Source organism: Peromyscus californicus, unplaced genomic scaffold, assembly GCF_007827085.1.
Source record: "Peromyscus californicus insignis strain IS unplaced genomic scaffold, ASM782708v3 Scaffold_5__1_contigs__length_169319896, whole genome shotgun sequence".
Lineage (NCBI taxonomy): Eukaryota > Metazoa > Chordata > Mammalia > Rodentia > Cricetidae > Peromyscus > Peromyscus californicus.
The window spans coordinates 58,699,159-58,721,160 of NW_026294573.1; the positions used below are offsets into that span (position 1 = coordinate 58,699,159).

Consider the following 22,002-nt stretch of genomic DNA (forward strand, 5'->3'; position numbering starts at 1 on the left):
AGAACTTTATGGAAAATAATGTCTTTCTTCCAGTGGCAGCCAAGATAACTAAAGGCCTTCACTTTCTTCTTCCATAGTATTTATCATAAATGATAATTAATTTCATACCTATGTCCATACTTTGTTATATCTCATGTAAGATTCTTGGCAACAGAAACAATGTGTAGTTATTCTTCATGTATATAAATTACATCAGAGTCATTTGTAGATGCTCAATTGGTACTTGATTATTGAGTGAGGGAGTTGTTTATTCTCCTTTTAAATAATGTTAGTCTTCTAGAAAAGGATCATCTCACTAATTATGAGTTTTGCTAGGAGTTTAACGATATCCTTAGCACTTCTATTAGCAAAGAAATTGTAAAATATATGATAAGAATAGTTTCTCAAAAACAACCATTCAATAAATATTTACCTTTAAAACATAAAGTTGGCCGGGCGGTGGTGGCGCACGCCTTTAATCCCAGCACTCGGGAGGCAGAGCCAGGCGGATCTCTGTGAGTTTGAGGCCAGCCTGGGCTACCAAGAGAGTTCCAGGAGAGGCGCAAAGCTACACAGAGAAACCCTGTCTCGAAAAACCAAAAAAAAAAAAAAAAAAAAAAAAAACCATAAAGTTGAACCTTTTCTCAGGCAACTGCTTCACAAACTTCTGATGTCTAAAATTTCTTTCTTCTATATCTAGCATATTATCATTTCTTTATTAATAATGTTGAGCTGGGATTGGCAGTGCAGGCTTGTGATCCCAGCACTAGGGAACAGGGAGCAAAAGGCTGCCAATTTAAGAGCAGCCTGACTACATAATGAGTGCCATGCCTCCTAGGCTGCATATAGACACCACTCTCAAAAAAAAAAAAAAAAAAAAAAAAAACAAAAAAAAAAAACATTAATCCACAGACTACTCTCCAGTGATGGCCTCAAACCCAGAAGCATTTGGTTAAACAAATTGTCTCTTTATCTTTAAAAAAATTGGGGCAAGGGAACTTAGGAGGGGTGGTGGGTAGAGGTGGAGCTGGTAAGAATTGGAGAAGAAGTGGGGGATGACTATGATCAAAATACATTGAAGGCATACATGAGGCTCCCAAATAATTAATTAAAATAAAATTTAAAATATCTTCATTAGCTATGCTTGCTTTGGCAGCATGTACTCTAAACTTGAAATAATACAGAGAAAATTAGTTTGGCCTTGCGTAGGGATAACCTGCAAATGCACAAAGTATTCCACATTTTTATGTCAACCTATTAACTCTATATATAGTTCAATGGAAATTACCCATTTTTTTTCTGATAATACTTCCCCTAAGAGTTTAGACCATCTAACAAAAAACCACAATACCAAGCATGTGAAGTCATCTTTTGAGTTGTTGGCTGGGGTTGTACAAGAGACTACCGAAACATTACAGGCTATTTCTATTGCCCAGGCTATTTCTATTCCAAGATGTGGAATAGAAATCCCTATTGCTGAAGATACCATGCACTTCAAACATAGACTTCAGAGGCCCCTGAGATGGAATTGAACTGAATGTCTTCCTGAGGAGTTTGAAGGCATCATGCAAGCTTCTAGAGGGGGAGTACCAAGAGTCCTGCTATGATATCTATTATACCTGTGAAACCGAACAATGGCCAGCATGGCACAATATCTTTAAGGGTGCAGTAGTGGTTTCTATACCTTTATAGTAAACAACAGCTCTCTGATCAGATTTAAGACTCATTCAACATGAGGGAAAGGATTTCTGATATTAGAAGCATAGCCACCTACTCAGGGCTAGTGAAGCCATGGATCTTGGAGTAGAATCTACAATCACCACTTTACTGAACAAGTATAATACTTACCTACATCCTAAGTATTTACCCTTATACCTACACGTGGGTTTAGTCCTCAATCCTCATTAAGGAAACTTCTCTTTGTAACAAACAAAAACCAATAGAGAATATCACAATCAATAAAAGTACATGATTGTGAGGCTCAGTCCCAATGGATACATCTACAACACAACTCTACATTTAAGACTCAGAAAACATTGCCAAAGAATTGTAAGAGCTAGAAGACTAGAAAATATTCTTTGAGATTTTTATCTTCTAGGAATAACAGAAGCTAAACCCATGAAGTCTCACCAATAGGACTGCTTAAACATGAGCTGATCAAGAACAACAACAATATACATGATACAGTGAATGAGAGAAAGTCAAGAAGGCTTCAATTCTAAACAAAGAACTACAGGCAACTAAAGAATAGCAAGAAACACTGTAATTGGTTATTCATTACTAACTGGTCAGACGTGGTAATAAAAATATAGAAACAAGTAACATATAGACTAAGCAGTAGCTTGCATTAATTTATATCTATCTGTCTAATTATCTATCTATCTATATAAAACTAATGGAAATATAACCACTAATAAAAAAAGGTGATGAATTTGAAAGAGAACAAGGAAGTAAATGAGATGTATGTTGGAGGATTGGAGAGGAAAGGGAATGGAAAGGGGAAATGATGTTATTTTATCACAATCTCAGAAAAAAAGAAATGATTCAAATAGATAAAAGAATCTTCCTTAGCTCCTATAGCACACTCAATCTCCAATATTGGCCACTTTTACTTCTGTTGTTACATTTCCCCTGGTAAGAAAGGTTTTATTAGGAGTATACCAGGTGGAGGAAGTGGATTTAACACAGGAATAGAAACATAAACTCACAAGTAAAGACTTTAATTTTCTGGGTGGAAAAGTTAGAGTTGTGGTACAGTTTGGATTTGAATTGATCTTCAAATATCCATGTCTTAAGAGTTTTTTGAAGGTGGTGAAGCTTCAAAATTGATTCCTGGGAGGAGGTTAAATATTTGATTCCAGATTTATTCTGCCTCCTGATCCTCCTTGCTCATGACCTTGATGGACTTCACTACAGTCACAAACAATAAGGTCAGAAGACTATGAAATGTACTCTTTGGAACTTTAAACCAAGATTAAAATTCCCTTCTTTTAAGTTTGTAATTTCAGATATTTCATCACAGCAAGAGCAAACTTATTAATCTACAGTTCTCAATGATATGATAAAAGACTATATGATACATATATTTTATATGTCTAACAGTGTTTAATATGTTTAATAATATATATGTTTAATGCTGTCAAAATTACATGCCACTTGAGATTTAAATAAAATTTCCTCTATTTTGCAACATTTTTAGGAAAATAATGACATGTTATTTATAGAACTAGAGATTATTGGAGGGGATATAGGTTCTAGGGTATACAAAAATGGAGATAAGCTAACACATAGACACAGTGTTGAATTATAATTTGTATAGTTTTACTTTTGTTTTTTATTTTTATTTTTTTTTTTTTGAGGTAGGATTTCTCTGTGTAGTTTTGGTGCCTGTCTTAGATCTCGCTCTGTAGACCAGGCTGGCCTCAAACTGACAGAGATCTGCCTGTCTCTGCCTCTTAAGTGCTGTGATTAAAGACATGTGCCACCACTGCCCAGGTAGTTTTACTTTTTATGTGTATGGGTTGTTTGGCTGCCTGTATGAATTTGCATCAACCACATGTTGGTATTTCTTGGAACCTGGAAGATGGCACTGGATTTCCTAGACCTGGAGTTACAGGTGGCTGTGAAAACTGGAAATAGAACCCAAGTTTTCTGGGAGAGTAGCTAGTACTCTTAACCAATAAACTACCTCTCCTGCCAGTTAAATTAGATTTTACATATCAGTGTTGCTTTATAACATCAAGTTTAAAAAATCCATTAACATCCGATAAAGTGAGGGGTCTCTCTCTATCTTTCTCTCCATATATATATATATATATATATATATATATATATATATATATATATATATATATATATATAAAAATATAACAGTCTCATTTTTGGACCTCTTTTATCTAGGAAAACTAGAATTCCCGTAGGTATCATGAGGTCTGTAAAGAGATATAGAAGTAGAAAACATAGGTAACCCTGATTTTATGGGTGAAATCGCATGGCTATAAACAGGAAGCAACCAAACAAAGATCCATGTACAGTATTCATTCACTTATAGCCTCAACATTTGTTCTCAGTCTAAGCTAAACTAGTAGTTGCAGGAGCTTGACATGGGAAAAATTCATAACTTTCTATGACAAAGTGTCCTGAGACAATATATCTTAATTGACCCATTTGTGTACTCTCATTCATTTCTGGTCCCTCAAGCAAAAGATGAATATAACAATAGCTAAAATTACCAAAATGTAGTCTTTCAAGTAAGTTCTGATAGACACAATCACAATAACAAAGAAGAGATAACAAAGCAGAAAACAACAAAGTCTAAAGCAAACAAAGAACAGAAATGAGAAAAGAGAGCAAAATTTTAAGTTCACAGTGCTCACAGTTAATGTACTTTGGGATTTCTCACACATTCAAATGACAATGAAATGTAGATATGAAATGAATATGTTTAAATTCAGACTTACATATCACCACCTATAGACTTAGAAGACATCAATATCAAGCAATGATGTGTAAAGCTGTTTTTATTTCAAAGACTAAAGTGGTGATAAAATTTGATCAATTACTAGGATAAATCAAAGATTATCCATTCTCAACTGAATGGCCTTTGCTAGAATAATATGCATGTACTATTTTCATTTAAACAAAAATCAGCATAATGTATATTTTTTCTCTGTATGAAAGGATTAAATATTAAGTAGAATGTGTTATCAAAATAACTAATAGTTTTCTGTAAATTGGAAACTTAATGACTGAGCTTGAAAATTATGGACAAATGTAAATTTTATACACAAACAAATACAGTGGAATACCTGGGAGGAAATCTAGGAGATTTATGAACTCTATAAATATAGATACTTATTAAGACATCTATAGTATTTTAAAACTCAGCTATATATCCTAAATGGATTCCATTACAAATAGAAAGAGAAGCACACAGCCTTTTCCTAGATGAGTTACAAATTCAATGCAACCTCAAAAAATTTGAATATTTTTAGAGGTTTGAACGCTGATGCTTAAACATAAGCCTTAAAGTTTATATGGGAGTAGTCACAAATGAGAATAGTCAAAGAAATTTTAAAATAAAAGAGAAATGAGAACATGGTGGCAGCAGTTATTAATATGGCTACAAAAATCAGCACAATTAGATATACAGTCCTTGCTAGACTGGAAAAGCAAAGCAGAAATAATGAAAATTCAGTTTGGGTAATATGATGTATCACAGATTTAAAACAAAAATCAAAGGAGAGAAAACTTTTCCAATCTCCTTAAGTATACACATAGAATAATCCCCATATGAAAAGTGACATCCACGTGTATCCAATAATTAAAAAACACAAATAAAGATGCTATTTTAATTTTTTGAAATACAATTTGAGATTAGATACTACACTTGATCTTAGTCAAAATGCCAAACAAGGATCCATTTTGAGACTAGAAAAAAATTTCAAAATAATAACCAATATCAGAAGTCTGTAAGGATAACTGAGAGATATTAAGGATAATTGTAGGTCTAAAAAAAAACATAGTAATAGAAATAATAAAAATTGGTTATCACATGTTAATTAGAATTGTTTATCACCCAATAACAGGATTACAATTTTAAAAGTGTGTTATTAGATTTTGCTGCTGTAGAGCTATCATAGACTATGCTTATACCGACCTGCCTTGAGTAGTCTTAGGAACAACTAGCTATATGGCATGTTCTATTGCATATTTGACTTACTGTTGACCTAAAAATTTTTATTTGGAGTATTTCTATATCAAGACTGAACATCTTTTACGTATGTAGTCATTTTTAAAAGTTTGTAATTATATATATATATATGCTTTTTATGTATATGCCAGGCAAACACTCTATCTCTGAGTTGTGTCTGTAGCTCTTTAAACATCTTTTAATATTTAATATATACAATAAAGAATGTTAGCATGTTCATTTTATATATTTGACAGTGAAATATTGAACAGTTACAAAACTTAGAAAATAGTAAAGAAATGCCGGGTGGTGGTGGCACACGCCTTTAATCCCAGCACTCGGGAGGCAGAGGCAGGTGGATCTTTGTGAGTTCGAGGCCAGCCTGGTCTACAGAGTGAGATCCAGGAAAGGCGCAAAGCTACACAGAGAAACACTGTCACAAAAAAAAAAAAAAAGAAAAGAAAAAGAAAAAGAAAAAAGAAAAAAGAAAAGAAAATAGTAAAGAAAAACATTAACTTAGAGCATTTCGGAACAAAGAAAGTCTAGTAACTCAGCCAGGCATGGTGGCATACATCTGAAATCCCAGCAACTGGGAAATTTGAGGCAGACTGATCAAAGATTCAAACCATCTCAAACTACATTACGTAATTTTGTAACAAATACAAGCTCTCCCAAAGTAAATAAACTCTAATATCCAATAGCATAACTATAAAAGGTCTTTAAAAGAAATATTATCAATAAATTTAAGAGTTCAAATTAGAAATAGTTAAATAACTATGATATAACAGAATAAGATGGTCTTTTTTGTCCTGCCTCAGATTAGGCAAAGAAAATTTATCTTACAGGTTAGCTTGCTTATTTAGCCTTATAGGTGCTCTCTCCATTGTTAGGTGGATTTTGTCTAAGGATATCCAAGTGTTTATTATCAAATTAGCATCATGAGACTGTGATTCACCACAACTTTTAAAAGATGGAGTTGGTATGTATTTTTAAACAGATGCCAGGCTCTTTTACAAAACACTGTTATATCCAGAAATAAATCCTTCTGAAACAAATACACTAGTGCTTCATGCACACTTGTGCTCACATGACCACAGGCACACACACAAATATCATATCTTTTTAATCTTTCATATCATATAATAATTAAAACCTAGAAGAAGTTAACATGAATATTAAATGAGAATTAGAACAGCATTTTACTGTTTATTGATGCAATGATGTCTGATAAGTTTTCAGAGCAATATCATAAATCTACGTACCTATGTTAATATTTAAATAAATCTCATACTGTTAAGTATGAAAGAAATCAAACAGAAATGTACTGTCTTATCCATTTGTGAAAACTGTGGCCATTCCATAATTCTGTAAACAATAAATCATTACCACACATCATTGTACACTTGAATAGACACATCTTCATCAAAGGTATAAAAAAAGCCAATGAACACATTAATGGCTGTCAACATCATCAGTCATTAGGAAATGCAAATCAAAATCACAGTGAGATAGCACTTCCAAGCACTAGGATGGCTATTATGAAAACAACTGGTAATAAACAAGTGCTGGCTAGAACACAGAGTAATTAGAACCCTTGTGCATTACAGGTGGGGATATGAGATGAACCTGCTACTTTGGAAAAGAGGCAGTCATTACAAAGTTAAAAGTGGAGTTGACAGTGTCTCCTACAATAGACAGGATCCTGTATCTTCTAAACACACTAGTCTTAATCTCTAAAATCTGTGGTTTTGTTACCTTTTGGGACACAAAGGGACATTAAGGGTAAGAATAAATTGAGGTATTTGAAGTTACTCTGTTTCTTCTGGCTACTTTAATACTTTCACAAGTCAATACACATGATACAAGGTAACAGAACAACTGAGTCTTAAATATGTTACTCCTCTAGCTGTGAAAGTATACAATTGAGTGACCCTGTAGTGGGTAGCCATTCCAGCTTTGACCTGGAAGTTCCAACCCCCATTGAGGCTTCCGTAATGGTCACACCTACAAGGCGGGGCTGAGAGAGGATGCTGAAGACCCGAGATCTGGATGCCCGGGCTCTCTTGTTTCCTGGACCCTGTATGCTGAGGGTAGACTGAGCAGAGTTCTCCAGAGAACACCGCCAGACTGCACCTTTCCCAGTCCCTGTAGCTTATCCCTTCACTTGTAAGTTACCCCACAAAATAAACCTCCCGTTTAACTACGTGGAGTGGCCTTAATAATTTCACCAATATGACCCCTAACTATTTGTATTCACAGCATCACTTCTACTGACGAAGCTACTGTTTTGAGGAATTGGGGGCACAGCTCATGCTATAGCAAAAGGTATGGATCAGCAAAAGTAGAACATAAATTTCCACCAGCAGAATTGAACTACCTATAGTTTTACAGGATGGTATATAGGCCAAAGGAACATAACATGGAAGGGAAGGAATGAGTGAAAATATATTAGGAAAATGAGAAAAGGGAATACATATTTAACAATATTCTTTTCTTCTTTGAAACACAAGAAGTCATTCTCCACTTTCTCTCAAAAGCTCCTCCTGGTGACCAACAGCTATTAATCAAAATTCTGTCCCTGCATTTCCCGTCTTAGGAAACACAAATGATATTAAACACAAAAGTAAAGCGGGATTTATAACAGATCACACACGAAATCTACAACTGTCAAAGGATGGAGTGCTAAACAGGACATGATGAGTGCCAAGCTGTGTTCAAAACATATGAAGGAGAGATGTGAAATGGGAACTTGAATGCCGGAGGTCATACAGAAACCCCACTTATGACTCTTAGGTTACTAAGACTTGTTATAAAATCCATTATATTTTTACTTTTAAGAATCATACTATCATACTTCTAAATATTTAGGCTGTATAAGTCACAACTCTAGAGGCAGATTGCCTAAGTTAATAACATTTTCTGTCACTGATAAATTATCTACCCCCAGATAAATGGTTAAGTCTTTCCTTTGTCTTCTGTCAAATAGAGGGGACTTCGCACAAACCAGTTAGGATAAGATGAAGGTCAAATAAAAGAATTGCATGTTGTTATTTTCTCCATGTAAAATGGTGTAATAAATGATTTTTCTTTCTTATAAGTATATAACTGTAAACTTTTACCTTTAATTATTTGTTATGTGAACGTTATTTTTTAATTATGATCAAAATGTAAACATGCATTTATTGATTACTTACTACATACTAGAAGATTTAAGTGTTTTTTTATTCATTATTATAACCTTCATTGACAAACTGTTAGATTGTTGTTTTGCTGGAAGATTAAACTATTAAATTGTTTCCCTAAATGTTATTTTCATTATGCTCAGGGAATGTCATGATCAATCATTGTTCTTTAGACTTCCACTTAAAATTATGACTTATTACATTGTATTGTCTTTTATTTCAGTTTTTTTCAATCCATGTTTAAGTTTTACTTTACATACAGAGCAACAACAAAAAATGCAGACAGAATAGAGGTATGGAACTATATATGGCTTTATGAATATATGCACTACTTAGCCTTTTGATACAACTTTCAATTATCATTTCCTGTGACCTGAAATCCTAATGAAGAGCAAGGTGGTTGATTAATGGGAAGTAAATAGTAATTAGTGTTCAAGTTGTTGGCTGGGGAGTACAAGAGACTCCCAAAACAATATAGGCTTCTGCTATTTTCCTTGGTTGCTTCCCAAAAGTTGAAAGTAAGACATATTGCTGATGACACTGTGCACTTCAGATGTTAGGTCTTGAGCTTGATGACCCAAAAGTCTCTTCCCTGATGACTATCTTTCATAGCATGGGAAGGTCAGAGGCAGGCTTCCAAGGGAGGAAAACAGTCAATATTCTTACTCAAGTGTGATGTTAATGAACAAAAACAATGACTAGCAAGGCAAGGTGTCCCAAAAGGTACAGTAGTGGCGCTTATATCTTGAGAGTAACTGTCAGTAGTCTAATAGGACTTAAGGCTTGCTTAACAGGAACAAAATTATGCCTGGTACTGTAAACCTAACTAACCACTGAGTAAGCTCATGGATCTTAGAGGAGAAACTGCTACTACTATTTTCGTAAACAAGTTTAATTTTAACTGTGCTAAATACTTATCCTTACACCCACATAAATTGTAATGCTCACAGCCCCTCCCCCCATCATTTAGGAGTTTCTTTATGCAGTAGACAGAGAAACCACAGCTGCTCGGAACGCTGAGAACAAATGCCTGCAATGCCCAGCACAATTTGGAAGATCTATGACACAACTCCTGTACCTAAGGATCAGGAAACATCTAGAAGATAAGGCAGAAAGATTAAAAGTCACAAAGGCTCAGGACATCTGTGTGATTGTACCTTCTAAGTGTGACAGGGAAGTTACACTCATGAAATCTCAACAGCATGGGTGCCTTAATAAGACCCAAACAATGAGAACACCAATTACACGCCAACGTAGATTGGGGAAATTCCATGTGCCTTACCACTAGAAGAAGAGCTATAAGAAAATAAGTACTGCTTAGAGCAAGACAGCCTTCTTCAGGGATGATCCCCTAAACAGTTATCCAATAGTAAATGGTCATCCCTAAAAACATATGCATGTAATAACACTAAATGGACTCAGTAAGTTGTTTTTGTGTATTTTTCCATGTCTGTGTGTATGTATGTATATATGTGTGTGTGTGTGTGTGTGTGTGTGTGTGTGTGTGTGTGTGTGTGTGTTGTGTTGTGTTTGTATCTGTGTCTTTGTGTGTTTGACAATAATAATGAAAGGAAATGGTCATGAATTTAAGAGGGAGAAAGGGGTATGGGGGATTTTGGGGAGAAGGGAGATTTTTTACATAGTATTTTAATTAAAAATAATATCCAAAGGTTTGTAAATTGGCATTAGGTATTGTCTTCTAACAGTTTCGGCATTCAGAGCTCATGTCTTGTCTGTCACAGCCAATTTTGAGCATGCTAACACTGCATTGTTCATTTCAGAGTTTGATAATCACATTGTCATATTTTATGGACACATCTCCTGTCTGTGGTTCAGGCATAAACATGCAGCTGCTGTGCACTGATCATCTGCTGCACTGCCTCAGCAAATCAACAGAGTTCACATCAGGCATTCCAGAGCACGAGCAGATATGAGAGAGGAAATGTGTTTTCCAATGTGAACTCCTAAACAGCTACTTACAATGGTCACAGTTTGTTCATTGATTCCAGAAACGTGCAAAGGAAGTTTGTCACTCTTTTCATAGCAAAGAAACTTTTTAAATGACATGAAGAAGTAAGTTTGGGGCAAAAGGAAATCATCAGGACTATCTTCACTTTGCTGTTGAATAGTGACCTCAACACCTCACCATGTCCCTGTTCCTGTTCCCACGCTCCACACTTGCCATCATTTCTGATGCCAGCGTGACATATTTACTTACTCCTCCCATCCCAGAGAGTTCTGAACATTAGGAACATGTATTCATGTAGTTAGCATTCATGAAACACTTTCATGTCAGACTACACAAAAGCTGAGGGTGAAACATTTTGTTGTTTCAAGAAACTTTCTCTATAGTGAACTAGATTTTATTCTGTGATTAATTAGAAAGAAATAAGAAGTTTTTTATACATGTCCCATAAATTAGAAGAACAAAATCAAGAAAGAATAAATTTTAAAGTAAGTCTGCACATATAAACAAAATCCATAAATGTTATAAGCAGATGGATGAAACTTTACATGTGTGCTAGATTTTCATCATTGTGACAGGATATTGTAGTTAAATAATGTAAAGAAGGAGAAAAGTTTTAATTTTGAACATGCTGTCCATGGTTGGCTGATTCCAGTGTCTTTTAAACTTTCACAAGGTAGAAAAACAATGACAGAAAAAAAATTACTTACTTCCTGAGAGCCAGGAAACACAAGAGAATGGGAAAGATCTACTGACACAATATATCCTTCAAAGACACTCCAAGTGGTCAGTTTCATCCAGCTAGCGGCATACTCTACAATCCTTCTGTGCTATGAGTTGTTCTCTGCACATTAATCCACTGGTAAGGATTGTGTCCTCCTGATCTCTTACCCCTTTGTGCCCAAAAGAGGTGGCATAAGTCTCCAATACATGAGGAGGTTGTGGGATATTTCAGATCCAAATCATAACAGTATTTGTATACGGTATACTTGTTTGGTCCTGAAAATGACAGGTCATAGAGAAACCGTCTTGTGACAGGGATACCACTATCGGTTACCTAAGAAGTGTGCATTTGACTTCACAGCAGGAGAAAAAGAGTAACAAGTGCAGCCAGCTATTAATCTCCAGTAATGCTAAAAACAGTCTTTGTCTTTATTTATTTCTCTTTTGTTTTTTTATACAATATCACTATTGATTTCCCTTCTCTGCTCTGTATTTGTTTGGAAATGAATATGGTCTAAGCTCTGAAAATATATTACTTTCCATCTCAAAAATGAAACAAGGTAAGTAATAACTTCTATTCTTGTATGTCTTTTTCATATTCAAACGTAAACAATATGATCAGCTTGGAATTCACACCTTACTCAATCTTGGTCTTTGAAGGAATGGGACAGAATTTGAGAGGAACTTCAGACTTGTATGATGATTTGGGAAGAGTGCTGCTCAGAATCAGAAAGGTTGAGTCACAATAGAAAAATTCTAACACGTAGCCCAGGAAAGATGAGTTAATATGATGCTAACTTTTGTAGAGACCACATCACAGGAATCTAATGTAATCAATGGTCTGTAATAATTTCTTACCCAAGAGAAATTCTTAGGGTAACCACAGGAATCAGTGATGTAGTTAGATATACATGATGATTAGAGTTTCAGAAGAGAGGTATCAGAGCTACTGTGTAAAATCACATGATTCAGCAAGATTGTGCACATTGGAAGCTTTATTCTTTATGCTTCATTTTACTTGTTTATCAAATTTACTGCAAATAATTCTACGAAGAATGTACCTTTTTTGAATAATTTAAAAGCCATGATTGGAGAGATGTTTCAGAAATTATGAACAGGCATTGCTTTAACAGAGGACTAAAGTTTTGTCTCTAGTATCCACTGTGGCTGATAACTGCCTGTAGCTTAATTTCTGCAGTAAAGGGTGCCTTTTTCTAACTTCCAAAGAGCACCAGGCATAAATGTGGTGCACATTTATCATGGAGACAGAACATTTAAACACATAAAAATAAAATAATATATTTTAAAATAATTTTAAAAAATTATTGCTCTGTATGAAAACAAGTTATGGTTGTGTAGGTTGGTGTTCTTGTGGAACTCCTAACAGTGGGAGTGAGGCCTGTCTCTGACTCTTTGGCCTGCTCTCAGGACCACTTTCCTCCTAATGGGTGGCCTTGCCCAGTCTTGATATGAGGATTTGTGCCTAGTCTTATTGTAACTTGCTATGCAATGTTCAGTTAATATCCCTGAGAGGCCTGTTCTTTCTGAGGGGAAAGAGTAGGAGAGTAGGACTGTATCTGTGGGAGAAGTGAGGTAGGGGAGGAACTAGAAGGAGTGGAGGGAGGTGAAACTACACCAGGATATAATATATGAGAGAAAAATAAATTAGAAATGAACAAATATAATTTTTGTATAGCTTGATAAAGTTTTATACAAAGTAAAATGTTAGCAAAATATATATATCTCACAAAACTTTTTCTATCCTCTTCAATAATTACTGACTATATCAAGAGAATCACCATTCTGTCTTTATCCTCTGGTGATTGAATGATTGCTTATGTAAGGAACACATATGCTAGACAATTACTCCCACTAAGTTATGTCCACTGCCCTCTTTTCACTTTTTGCCTTGAGTCAGTGTGTCACAAGTTTGTACACACTAGCCTTGAATTCACTGCACTCCCTGTTTAGTTCGGGTAGATCTTGAATGCCTTCCACCACAGCCTCCCAAGTAGCTGAGATAAGAGTGTACACAACCCTGTGTTTTAGTTTCTTGAGACAGGGTTTCTCTGTGTAACTGCCATGGCTATTCTGGAACTCACTCAGCAGAACAGGCTGACCTCAAACTCACTGAGATCTGCCTGACTCTGCCTCTCAAGCTGGGATAATAGGCGTGTACCACCACTGACTGTTTACCTGGTGCTATGAAAATTCCCAGGAATCCACAAGGATGACCCAGCTAAGACTCTGAGCAATAGTGGAAAGGGCTCCTGAACTGGCCTTGCCCTCTAATCAGATTGGTGACGTCCGTAATTGTCATCATAGAGCCTTTATCCAGTAACTGACAGAAGCAGATGCAGAGATCCAGAGCTCGGAACTGAGCCGAGCACCTGGAGTCCAGCTGAAGAAAGGAAGGAGGGATTGTGTGAGCAGGGTGTCAAGATCATGATGGGGAAACCCACAGAGACAGCTGACCCAAGCTGGTGGGAACACACGGACTCTGGACTGAGGACTGGGAAACCTGCAGGGGACTGAACTAGGTCCTCTGAATGTGGGTGGCAGTTGTGTGGCTTAGTCTGTTTGTAGGGTCCCTGGCAGTGGGAGCAGGATTTATCCCTGGTGCCTGAACTGGCTTTTTGGCATTCCCTATGGTGAGACACCTTGCTCAACCTTGAAGCAGAGAGAAGGGGCTTGGGCCTGTCACAACTTAATATGCCAGACTTTTTTGACTCTCTATGGGAGGCCTTACACTCTCTGAGGAGTGGATGGGGTGGAATGGGTGGGAGACAGGAGGTGAGCAAGAGGAGGACAGGGAGGGAGAACTGTGGTTGGTATGTAAAATGAAATAAATGAGTACATACATACATAAATAAATAAATAAAGTCTACACAACCAGCGCTAGATCCATTAATCTGTTTTTGTTCCATATATTGGCAATGTATTATTTTGAACTTTAAATAAGTGAGATCATCTAGGATTCCATTTATATGTCTGGGCTTTCTTTCCCGTTAACATCATGATTATGAAAAGGAGTCAGTCATGATGCATTATGAAGCCATTGCTTCACAAATTTATGAAATTTAGTGCCACATTGGATTTTACTGAGTGAATGTGCACAATGTATATACTGACCACACTACTGATGGACACTTGATTTTTGTCTAGTTTTGAACAGTATGACCAAGTGCTGTTATTAAAGCTCATGTAGGTGCTTATTTTAACAAGTGCATGGAATCATTCAATTAATTTTTTATTGTGATTGGTATTTATTTGCACCTTGTTACTAATTTAATCTGTATTTACATCTGACTGGTGATGTACTCATGTGGGGAAGTTTACAAACCACTCAGTTATCATTTTGAAGATGTTATAATTTTTCCTGTTTAAGTGAGTTACTTTTCCTTCTTTACTTTGTGCGAACTAAATTAATTATAAGAATGTTTGCTTATTAAGCAACACAAATAAGAAACTGTAAATAAGAATGCTTTGCTTTTAAAAATGTTAACTCATCACAATTTGATTCTAAATGAAATCTTTATAACTGTGTCTGTGTGACTCAAGAATGTCTACACTTGCTGAAATTCGCAACTTTTAAATATAACAAAGTCCTATTACTCTAAAGATGAGCATTTGATTCTATGACTAGCATGAGAGATGAGCTTCATAGCACACTCCTTTAATCCAGGAGTCTGGGGAAGAGAAAGTGGATCTCTGCGAGTGCAAAGCCAGCTTGGTCTCCACAGTGGACTTCAGGCCAGCCAGGACCAAATAAGGAGATCCTATCTCAAAAAACAAACACACAAACAATGAAAGAAACCACCATCAGCACTAAAAAAACCAGCCCACATGAGAGTGAGTAATGAAATTTCCCAGGAATCCACAAGGATGATCCCAGCTAAGACTCCCATCAATAATGGAGAGGGTGCTTGAACTGGCCTTCCCCCGTAATCAGTTTGGTGAATACTCTATCATCATAGAACCTTGATCCAGTAACTTATGGAAGCAGATGTAGAGATCCATGTCCCAGCACCAGTCCGAGCTAAAGGAGTACAGTTGGAGAGAAGTGGGATTACAGCAGCAAGGGGGGGGGGGGGTCAAGATCATGACGGGGACAGCCACAGAGACAGATAACCCAAACTTGTAGGAGCTCATGGACTCTAGAACAACAGCTGGGGAGCCTGCATGGGACCAAACTAGTAGCTCTGCATGTGGCAACAGTTTTATAGCCTGGTCTGTTTGTCCAACCCCTGGTAATGGGACCAGGATCTATCCATTGTGCATGAGCTGGCTTTTTGAAGCCCATTCCATATGGTGGGATGCCTTGCTTAGCCTTGATGCAGGGGTTTGGGGACTTGGTCCTGTCTCAACTGAACTTGCCAGGCCTTGTTGACTCTCCATGGAAGGCCTTACCCTTTCTGAGGAGCGCATGACCGGAGTGGGCTCAGGGAGATCGAAGGGTGGGAGGAGGGGAGGGAGGGGGAACTGTGGTTGGTATGTAAAACGAATTATTACAACGGTCAAACAAGATTACAATTTAAAGGAACTTGTTATTTGATTTCTATCTCATCACCTTTTAGATAATTCACAAAAATTTTCTTCAGGTTTCAGACCAGAAAATTCTGTCTGGATGCCGTCCTTAGTTTTCTTCTGTGAGTAGTAGTGGCTTTGGTAAATATGAGCTACTCACCCCCTGGACTCCTCTCCCAGCAAGTATTGTTTGCACATATATAATGCAGAGAGGACTGTGCATATACATTTCTCTATGCTATTAAAATCTTTGACTGTTTTCACTGTATTTGCCTGTGATATTTCTATTATATTCTTATATAACTTACATAATCTACATATAAAATACCTAAAAGATACAGCAGCCATAAAAATATACATGATAGAATATATGTGTTACATTCACATATATACTCAAATGACTAAGTATTAAACTAGACACATACAAAGTAAATAAATTATCTCCAGGCCCAACTATATTCTGTATATATGTATTTGTAGGTGCAAATGCTATAGTATGTATACACATGCAAGATAAATGCATTTGCTTTTGTTGCTTTCCTTAAATTATTTTAGAAAAAATGAAATAAAAATTATCTGAAACGTTTCTATTGTTATTCTCCTGGTACAATACAATTTTGCTCCTGTCTTTGGTCATGTGCACTCTTAGCTTTAATTCCATGCTTCAAAGTACAGGTTTGCACCCCAATAAGATGCTTCAAGTTTTAGTTTAGCATCTTGTTTGTTTGCTAAGTTCTTGAACCATAAGTAGGGATAAAAAGCAATGTGATGCTAGAGATCATAGTAGTTATTATAGAGCAGCAATCACACACAATGTGCCATGGAGATGCTGAATAGCATTAGTGGAGCTTTTGAGCCTGGCATAGCAGAAGCAGAATTGTCCTTTTCTTCAAATTCTGTTTTCCAATTGCTCTGGACATTAAGGGGAATTCGGAAGTTTCATTTGAAGTGTAGACCCCTGATGAAAGAGGGGAAAAAAAGCAGAAAGCAAACCCCCTCCCAGAAAAACATTTTCAAGATTTGTGTGCTGTCATGTTTCTCCCCACAACATTAAACAGAACTGTGACAAGCTGTAATGATTCTGGATAAATCATCTTTCAGTTGCTGGACATAAGGATTCTTTGAAGGGGAAGAAATTGGGAAAGGAATAACAGTGTGTTTCAGAAAACTTAGATTCTTATGAAATACATATTGGAGTCCAAACGCTAAAAATGACTCCAAACGCTAAAATATGCAACTCTAATGAAAATTTGTAGTACAATATAGAATTTATGGCTACAGATTTTACTACTCTAATCTGAAATACCCATAGATAGTTTGGAATCTTGGAAAACTACTTTAAATTTCAAAAATACATAGTCATCTCATTCATCATCATTATATATCAAATAGTATATTTTCATGGATTCCCTAGTAAGGCCCTGGTGAACTTCACTTCACATACTTAGATGATAAAAATAAAATACTTACAATGTGTCACATGCTAGACTGAAACTGCTACCAGTAGCAATGGGAGACTGGTTTCATTTCACTAGTGTTATTATTAGAATTTTGATATTCAGAAGTTCAGCGGGCTTGTCTAAAACTACAACGAACGATAAAACAAATCCAGGCCTTTCTGACCAGTGAGGACCAGTTCTGTGCACTATGTCATTACTTTGTGCAAAATGCATTTCAGTCTCACTGCAAACCACCAAGTGAAATGCAGATATTTATGAATCATCTTCTAGCCAGCACAAGGGAGAAATTAATTATCACTAATTTATGTTCTATTTGTATGCAAAACCTACCAGGGCAATATTATGAAGGTCTGGGCCAGTTCCTAAATACCCCTGTGCTTCTACGGACATTATCTTTTCTTAAACCGTGGATTGGGTGAAAGTAGAAACAACTTCTCCTTGGCTGGAGCTTCAAATTCTTCAGGAGTTTGAGTGGCTTTTGTAGAGAAAGCCAGCTCTTCTGGCCTAAATACTTTAGATATCTTTGAATAGGCTTTCATCTTGATATGGGGAGTTTGGAGCATTGGGAAAATTAGATTCTCAGTAGAAATTCATATTTCCACCATGTCACTCACAAAGATGTGGATAATATTCCATTGCTCTTAATGTTTTGTAGAGCTTTCTTGAACTGAGATCATAATTAACACTTACTTTATAAAATCTAAGTATAATTGTTTTTCTTATGTTAGGTATTAGGGTAAAACCTATTTGAAGCCGTTTCCTCCTTGATACCTAAAATAATTACAAATTTATTACAGTGGATAATTTCTATTACTGATTTTGTTAATATAATTCCTGTATGAAATGTGATTGCTTACTTAGTATAGTTTTCAAACCCACTAAAAACTTTACAATGTTTTACTAAAATAAAGTGAAATGTGAACGTGATTCTTGGAGAAATAAACTTTATTTGTTATTTTTCTCATTGCTGTGATGAAATCATTCATAAAGAAAAAATTACCATAAGATGTGTGTACTTTGGTTCAGGTGTTGAGGGGATACAGTCCATCATGGCAGGGAAGGCACAGAGGCACAAGTGTGAGGTAGCTAGCCACACTGCCTCCTGACTCAAGGAGTAGAGAGAAATGAATCTTGATATTCACCCTTATTTTTTCCTTTTATTTATTTATTTATTTATTTATTTATTTATTTATTTATTTAATTTTTCGAGACAGAGCTTCCCTGTGTAGCTTTGGAGCCTGTCTTGCATCTCGCTCTGTAGACCAGGCTGGCCTCAAACTCACAAAGATCTGCCTGGCTCTCTGCCTTCCGAGTACTGGGATTAAAGGCGTGTGTCACCACCGCCCGGCCACTTTTTCCATTTTTTCCCATGATTTGTTCAGTCCGATATCCCCTCCCATGGAATGGTGCTTCCAACAGTCAGGGCAAGTCTTCATTTATCAGTTAAATCATTCTGTAAGCAATCTCATACATACCACCCGAGGTGTTTCTCATAAGTGGCTATTAACCCTGTGAAGTCAACAATGAAGACAAGCAATCTTAGAAGCCTACATAAATTTTTTGTGGTACATTTTCTACCATAGCTGTTTGCTTGAATTTACACAGAACTCTCATCTTCCTGTGAATGTATTTGTAGTAAGGAGAAGCCTTAACAAAAACTATTTAGCACTGTGATAAAGCTGTCTCGTTGAACTAAGATAAAATCTGCATGTATTTATGATTTTAAGTCAATACAGAGGTGTAAAAAAACAGAGAACACACTTAAGCTTAAATAAAAAAATAGGACCTTTTCTTCAAATTATAGGAAATAATCACTATAGATTGCCAACAGTAAAAATGGACTCCATCGAACCCTAATGGTAACCACTTTTGCTTCTGGATACTGGAATTCATGAAGAAACTACAACTAAGTAGAATGTAGCTAGTAATTACTTTAGGAATACGTGAGCTTCTTGAGTAGAAAGCCTAATATATCTAATTTTATATAGGTTTTAGTCCACCCCTACTAATATTTTATAGAACTTAAAATACAGTGTCAGACTCATTTAAAAGTTACTTTGGGAAAATAAAAATATAAGAGGTAATTAAATGACAGGCATCTAAATGGGTAAGGCATAGCTAATAATTGAAATTGTATATAGAAACCTAGAGTTAACATAAAATGTAATCATATATATGTTATCTACATTTGAAAGATGATGTGGGTATGTAAAAGAGAAAGGGAAAGGCAATTAATACTCACTTACCATTTACATTGAAACAGGAAAAGTATCAAAAATGTTAGACACATATTTCATATATCTTCATTGAAACTTTCAGAGTTAGATTTCATTGACTTTAAGAAGAGTGACCTGAAGGGCATCCCCCTGCCTGTTTTAGCATGCCTGTAGGTGTCCTTGTACATTTCAATTTTAAGTTGTTGTGTTGGTGAGATTGTATGGGAGACAGAATCTCACAGCAAACTCCCTGATGCTCTGTCTCTTATAGACTTTCAGGCCCTTATTTTCAATGATCCCTAAATGGTAAATACGGGAGTTCTATTGTAGATGAACCCTATGAGACTAGTATTTAACAACAATTAATGAAAAATGAAGTCGTGAATTTGAAATAGAGCAAGGAAGGTTAATTGGAAATGCTAGTATAGAGGAAAGGGAAAGAGGAAATAATGTGGTTATATTAAAATTTCAAAAACGGAGAGAAAAATTTATAACAAGCTAAAAGAGTGAGCTAGAGTTCTAAGAATAAGCTACAAAGGTCCACAAATGAAAAAGGGAAGATATCATGTTCTCCCAAACTGAAGGTCAAGGCATGATAACCTTTTAGATTTATTATTGCATGGCATCATTTCTAGGGATAACTATATGTTTTGCAAGGCTATACAGTGTAGGGGTGTTTTGGATAAGTATAGGATATTAAAGTAGATTATTTAGATATTAGTAAACTAATATCAGCCTTAGAGAAATTGAAATTGTACTGTTATGGATTCTTTTATATTGATACAAATATAAACTATTTTTATATTTCTATTTAAGATAATTTGTATATTGATACAAATACAGAACTGTATTGTTGTAATATACATATATCTCTACACTTGAAATATTTATATATTGATACAAATGTGAAATTATATTTGTCACACTCTATGTATGGTCTACCTCTGTTTAGGATATTTTGTATATTGATACATATTTAGGATTATTGTCATATTGTATATTGCAATATACATTTCTACCTCTGCTTAAGCTATTCTGTATAAAATTGTCACAATTTTGAGGTCATTTTCCTTCTATCATACATTTGCTTACAGACTGTTTACCTTGTTTACATGAAGCTTAGTCCTCAGGTTATTTAGATAGATAAGACTTATAGATTTATAGTCACCAATGCTTGTAATCTCTATAGCTATGTTAGTTAGGTTGTCCAGATTTACAGATACATAGGTCAGATGGACAGGTAAACTTCAAATACTTCATAGACCTAGAGAATATGACATTTAAATAACTTAGAATTCTGTTGACATGAAACATGATTGTTCCTGGCAACACCAATTTGATCCTGAGAGAATGTTGGGCTTCTAAGACATTTCCATTTGGAGGTCTGTATTCTTCTTGGCACAAACTGGCCTACAGGGCAAAGAATTGCCCTTGCCTGGGCTTCTGAAAGTATGAATGCTGTCACTTCTGGATGAGCAGGTCACAAGGAAAAGTGACTACTGAACTCTGCCAAGACAGGGTAAGATGGTCTTTCAAAATTCCTGCTTCTAGCCGGGCGGTGGTGGCGCACGCCTTTAATCCCAGCACTCGGGAGGCAGAGGCAGGCGGATCTCTGTGAGTTCGAGGCCAGCCTGGTCTCCAAAGCGAGTACCAGGAAAGGCGCAAAGCTACACAGAGAAACCCTGTCTCGAAAAACCAAAAAAAAAAAAAAAAAAAAAATTCCTGCTTCTGAAAATGATCTGTCAGATATTCTAGGCCTATAGCCAATTTGAATGCACTAGTGATGCTGAGAAACTTTAGGTGATGGTACAGGCTGTCAGCTGTCTCTGTCTACCCTGGCAAGACTCCCAAAAGTTGCTTGCATCCATCTCCTGTTTACTTAGGTATATTTTTTTAAGACAGAGTTTCTCCATGTAATTTTGGTGCCTGTCCTGGATCTCACTCTGTAGACCAGCTGGAATTGAAATCACAGAAATTCCCTTGGCTCTGCCTCCTGAGTGCTGGGATTAAAGGTATACACAACCGCCTCCTTGCTCAGATATTATTATATTCCTTCTCAGATCTTTGATGGGATTGAAGACTAACAGTTACAGTTACAATCTTCTCGTATCTTAGCTAGAACATTTTAAATACTAGATTCAGGTTCGTCAGGATAGGACATCTTTTGGAATGATCTCTGTAACGTGCTATTTACCTATGCTCCAGACTTCTCTGGATTTTAGTATGTGTCTCTTGTTTGATGTTGATCTTGTTGGTT

General features: G+C 36.0%; 1 non-coding gene across 1 annotated transcript; it reads left to right on the forward strand.

Annotated features, from left to right (window-relative positions):
• Positions 1–1,119: 1,119 nt before the first annotated feature.
• Positions 1,120–1,225, forward strand: LOC128098020 (U6 spliceosomal RNA). The gene has a single exon (XR_008214067.1). It is a non-coding gene; the product is annotated as a U6 spliceosomal RNA (small nuclear RNA).
• The last annotated feature ends 20,777 nt before the right edge of the window (positions 1,226–22,002 follow it).